The sequence below is a fragment of the Chelonoidis abingdonii genome, chromosome 2 (assembly GCF_003597395.2).
Source record: "Chelonoidis abingdonii isolate Lonesome George chromosome 2, CheloAbing_2.0, whole genome shotgun sequence".
Classification (NCBI taxonomy): domain Eukaryota; kingdom Metazoa; phylum Chordata; order Testudines; family Testudinidae; genus Chelonoidis; species Chelonoidis abingdonii.
Window position 1 is genome coordinate 52,961,175 of NC_133770.1, and position 5,839 is coordinate 52,967,013.

Here is a 5,839-nt window from a genome sequence, read left to right on the forward strand (position 1 = left end):
ATGGTTTATTTCTCCTTGTTTTAAGACCCAAGGGGTTTGGGTCTTGGGTTCCCCAGGGAAGATTTTGGGGGAACAGAAGGTGTGCCAGACACAGACTTCTGGCTGGTGGCAATATACCAGATTTAAGCTAGTAATTAAGCTTAAAAATGATCATGCAGGTCCCCACTTTTTGGACGCTAAAGTTCAAAGTGGGGAAAAAACCCGACAGTCTATAAGGTGCCACAGGACTCTTTGCTGCTTTCCCCATCATTTGTTATTACTGGCACCCCAGTGCAAAGTGGTAGTAGACAGGGCCGGCTCTAGGTTTTTTGCCGCCCCAAGCAAAAAAATTTTTGGCTCCCCCCCATCGCCCGCTGCACCAGCCCTGGGCTCTTCCCTAACCCAACTGCACCCTCCTGCCGCCCCAGCCCTGGGTCACTGGTACCTCGCTCCCAGGGAGAGTAATTCAGCAGGAATTTTGGATGTGCACAGAACACAGACAGGATTGGTTCCCATATGGTTACAGAACTGCAGTAAAGTGGAACAATTTTCAGCTTGTGTGATTGGAGGCTACCTGGATGTATATTATAAGGCTGTCCGACATAAATGAAGAAAAGTTGAGGTGCCTTTATTATTCTTTTGTTCCACTCTTTGTTTCTATGGGGAATTTTCCAATGTAATATGACTGTCATCTTTTTAAACAAATAAAACTTAAAAAAACAAAAAAGGCAATAGCTCTTGAAAATAGTAATTCCAGTCCTAATAACCACTGGAAGCATTTCTTGCTCAATTTTATCCTACTTTTTCTACAGCAAGTTACAGTGGATCAGTATATTTGATTTGGGAGAAATGAAGTAGCAGCTGTCCAAATTGAGCTTGAGCACTCCTGAATTTTGAGGGTGTTCAAATCTGGAAGGCAGGTGCTAGATTCCCTTTCTGAATATTAGCTAAATCTGGCAAGGAAAAGTCAATTTCTGTTTCCATGGCTCAGAAGTGGAAAATCTCCTACATGCCTGGTACTGTATCTAAAGCTGCCCAGGTCCTCTAGTAGAGCCTCCCCTCCCTTACTTTTCATTTTAAATTATAGTGGGATCCACGTAACTCCCTTGCTAGGCTTCAGATAGAGCAGTGCACTGTCCATGTAGTCCACCCAATTCTTTCTTTGGGGGGGTGCAAGGTGAGGTCACACCAGTATCCCTAATCCAGTCTGGGGATGTCTTCTGAAGGGGATATCTGGGCCATACTCCTTGGGCATACTTGTTCCCCTGTTCACAGTGACACCCTGTTCTAGCAGTGAGCTCTCCATTCACAGCAAGCAGCAACATGAGGTCTCAGCTACCTCACTCCTCCTGGTGTCCTTTCCTGTTGATCACTGCCAAATGAATGCTGGGAAATGTAGTTCTTTCCCTGCTCCAGGGCTGGCTCTATAGGCAGGGAGCTAACCAAGGAACTACAGCTCCCAGGACCCCCTGCTGGTTCTCAGCTCCCATGCTGGATCCCTGCTGCCCCTGCAAATGTGCCACCCCAAGCACCTGCTTGCTTTGCTGGTGCCTAGAGACAGCCCTGGTAGTAGATGTGAGAGCCTTCCAAGGTGGCTGTCAGTTATAAGAAAAATTACTGACAGTCTGGGTATATTCTTAGTGCAACTTGTTTATTTTACACTATAGACACCAGTCTTTGAAACAGTTGGTCAAAACTAGCATGCACGCAGTCCCCATTTTCAAGGATCTCAGCCCAAATACCAGTGTCTAATTCCCAGCAACACTGCCTCAAGCATTAACTCCAGATAGAGAGGCCTAAGGCACAGACCAAACTTCTTTGGGGTTTGCCACAGCTCCTCCTAAAACTGACAACATAGCATTTCTTCCAAGACTAAGTATTTACTCAGAAGCACTGGAAAGGAACTTGAAAGAATATGTAATAGCACCCTCTGATGATTACCTACCATAACATTATTATTGTTTATTTCTGATAGCAGCCATGATGCACTAGGTGATGTCTAAAGAGAAAGGTGGTAGGGTTGCCAGGTGTCTGGTTTTCAACCAGAACACCTGATTGAAAAGGGACCCTGGCAGCTCTGTTAAAAGTCTGGTAGGTGGCGCAATGGGGCTGACCAACTCCCTGCCCAGACCTGCTTGGCACCCAGGAACCAGCGATATGTCCCTTCGACTCCTAGGCAGCAGGGCGGCCACAGGGGCTCCGCGCATTGCACCTGCCCCAAACACCGGCTCCGCAGCTCTCATTGGCTGGGAACCATGGCCAATGGGAGCTGTGGGGTGGCCCCTGCAGGCAGGGGCAGTGCAGGGAGCCTTCTAGCCACTCCTCCATCTAGGAGCCAGAGAGACATGCTGGCTGCTTTCCGGGAGCTGCCTGAGGTCAGCGCTGCCCAGAACCCATACCCTGAACCCCATCCCACCGCCCAACCCTCTGCCCCAGCCCACACTCCGAACCCCTCGGTCCCAGCCTTCACCCCAAATCCCTCATCCCCAGCCCAGATCCCACACCCCCAGCCAGAGCCCTCACTCCCTCTTGCATCCCCCACCTCCTGCCCCAGCATGGAGCCCCCTCCCACACCCTGAATCCCTCATTTCTGGTCCCACTCTAGAGCCCTCACCCCCAGTCCAAAGCCCGTAGCCCCTTCCACACTCCAACCCCCTGCCTCAGCCCAGAACCCCCTTCTACACTCTGAACCCCTAGGCCCCATCCTGGAGCCTCCTCCTGCACCTCAAACCCCCGATCCCCAAGCCCACAACCCTAGTCAGAGCCCTTACCCTAACCCACACCCCGACACCGTGCCCCAACCTGGAGCCCCCTCCCACATTCTGAACCCCTCAGCTCTAGCCCAGAGCCCCCTCCTGCACCCCAAAACTCTCATCGCCGGCCCCACCCCAGAGCCCACACCTCGAGCCCTCACCCTCACCTTCTCCCGCATCCCAACCCCCATCCCAGCCCGGTGAAAATGAGTGAGTGAGTGAGCGAGCGTGGGGGAAACCAAGCGATGGAGGCACGGGGGTTGAGTGAATAGGGGTGGGGCCTCAGAGAAGGGATGGAGCAGGTGCCAGGGCAAGGATGTTCGGATTTCTGCAATTAGAAAGTTGACAACCCTAAAAGGCAGCAAAATCCCTGCCTGGAGAAGTCTTCAAATTTAAAGAAAGTTTTTGTTTTACAGCATGATGGCAGTAATCAAATAATTAGGATGAAGATGGTATCTGATGGGGCAAGAGGGTTACTGGGTCACATAGCTTGAGAGCACCACAGTGGGAAGTTATACATTAACCACAAGGGCCAGAAAGACTTTGGGGTCTATCAGTTTTCATGAAACATTTATAAGGAAGAGGAAATTGGCTACTAGGCATTATGTGGAATGACTGGACTAAGGGAGAGGTTTGCGTCTGACCAAAGTAACTCTGCTGACCTGACTGCAAGCCTACTCTGGATTGCAACTATTTGTTTTAGTTTGGGTATTTAGGTTGTACTTTATACTGTTCTGAGGGGAAAAAAAGCTGTGTTTGCTTGCTATTAGCCTTGCTTTATTTTGTTTGGGGAAAGGGAGAGCTTCCAAAGTGTATCCCTGTAAGAAGGCTACTGTGCTCTATTTTAGTTTCAAAGAGGAAAACATTTGGAGAAAGGAACCTGGATAACTATCTGAACTTTAAGGTTGTAGACTGGGACTTCAGCCAGCAGAGTAGGCTGGAGTCCTCCTCTCTCCTGGAGCCACTCCACTACGGTTTCAATGGGAATATTTATATAAATATATTTCATGAGGGTCTGATAAGTTTTCTTCGATGTCTTTCCTTTGCTTAAAAGAAATCTAACAGAAATCTCTTCAACTGGGGGAAATGGTTGATACCCAGAAAAATAAAATGTTATAGTCACAAGGACAAGCTTCTGCCTTTGGTGTAAATGGTGGCAATGTCTGCCATCTAGAACTGCTATAATCTTTGCCTGTTTAATCATTTCCCTTCTTTGGAACCTGGTGGTAGCATTTAATGTTCAATTTTAAGTTCTGTAACAATTAGAGGTCATGATACTTAAAACATTGGCTGCATATGTGAACACTGGTGGAACTGAACTGAAGCCAGTAATAGTGGGACAAAACCTGCCTAGCCTAAAGTGTGTCAAAGAGAAAACACTAGTTAACAGATACATGATAAGACTACCCCACTTACAACTGTCTCCCTCCGCTTTTGTTTATTCCCCAAATTTCCATAGTGTAAACAAGAGCTATCTCAGAGCTTAGATGTGCAGGTGATACAGTGTGTGTTGCACACCTGGTCGAAGCACATCAACTGGCTCTAGTGTGGACAAGGGCCTAGAGTAAAGAGGAATGAGAGAATGTAAACTCTAACAGAATAATGGTAGCCTCTAATTAAGAGTTTATCTTTTATGGGAAAGTCCTACAGAAGTTAATAAAAAAAGACTCTTCTGTATGACTTTTGGTTTATTTTATTTTAACCACTATAGGATGTAGTAGTCTATTTTCCAGTCCATATCTGAAATCTATTTTTCTTTTAGATAATTAAAAAAACCTGAAGAATTCTCATATATTCTACAAATCTTTAGAGTAATTTCTGTAGAAAAATATTGGTTCATGCCTATTTAATTCCATAGTACTCTTTCAAAAGAGCAGAAAAGATTTGCAGCCCATCTGGACTAGCATTTAGAATAATTATTTCACTTAATATGGGAGAATTAACTTCAAAATAAAATCTTCAGTTCACTCCTCCATTGCAGCTGGATGCACCTGTCCCTTTGATGTTCCACTCATTTGTATGGATATACTGTTAAAAACAAACTCTCACAGCTGGAGAGACAATTGTATAACGCTGTGACTGCTGAATCAGGCCACAAAAATGTATAACAAAGAGCCAAAGACTTACAGACAGAGCCAAATGTGGAAGTGGAATAATGGGCACAATTCCAATAAAGCTACTTTGGCACATAGGTCCTGCTTGTGTTGCCATTGATGGCAAATTTCACAACAGCTTCAGTGGTGCAGGATAGGACCTTTAAAGTACAAGGGATGCAGTTACTATTTACCATCACAAGGTAGAGCTACTGCCTCAGAATCAGAAGTTAGTTCAGGACAGATTTTTTGGTGGCCTCAGAGTGTAGCCACCCACTCTTGCTGGTGGCTGCTCTCACATTTTTCCTAAAATACTTGAGTAACTTTAGGAAAAACAAATAAATATGCAAATATACACATCCAAATCATTGTAATTTATTTATTGCTAGCTAATAAGTCTATTGTTAAAAGTGATATTAACAAATATACAAATATCACTTTTCACAGCATGCTTACTCAGGCCTGGCAAACCTGGAGACAAATTAAGCCAGGACTGAGTAAATAAGTCAGGGAAGACAGCAGGAGCCAGGGGTGATTGGGGTGGGGATTCCGGGGAGACAGAGCTTGATGACCTGTAGCCAGAGCCAAAGCCCCATAACTGGGGATGGAGGCTGAAGCTGCATGGCCACAGCGTAGAACCTGCCACTGTGCAGCCAGAGCTCAGGGCTAGAGCCCGAAGACCAATGGCCAGACCCTGCTGTCCCACCACCCCAGGGGTGGAGCCCAAAACCTGAGCCCCACCTGGGAAGGTGGGGAACTCACCAGCTGCCCATTCCTCCAGTTGTGTGCCCCAGCTGTCTCCAGAGAGGGCAAGGCCAGACCCCTGCTTGCAGCCCTAACAGCCAACACCAAGGCAGTGCATCCAGGAGCAACAGGGAGGGGGAGGGGGTGCTGTTTCTCTCTCTCCTCCCCCACCCCATCCCCCATCACAGCCCAGAGGCTGTGGCTGCAAGAAAAGCCACTGGTGGCCGAATGCGGCCATGGTGGGCGCATTTGAGAAATGCTGAATTAGTT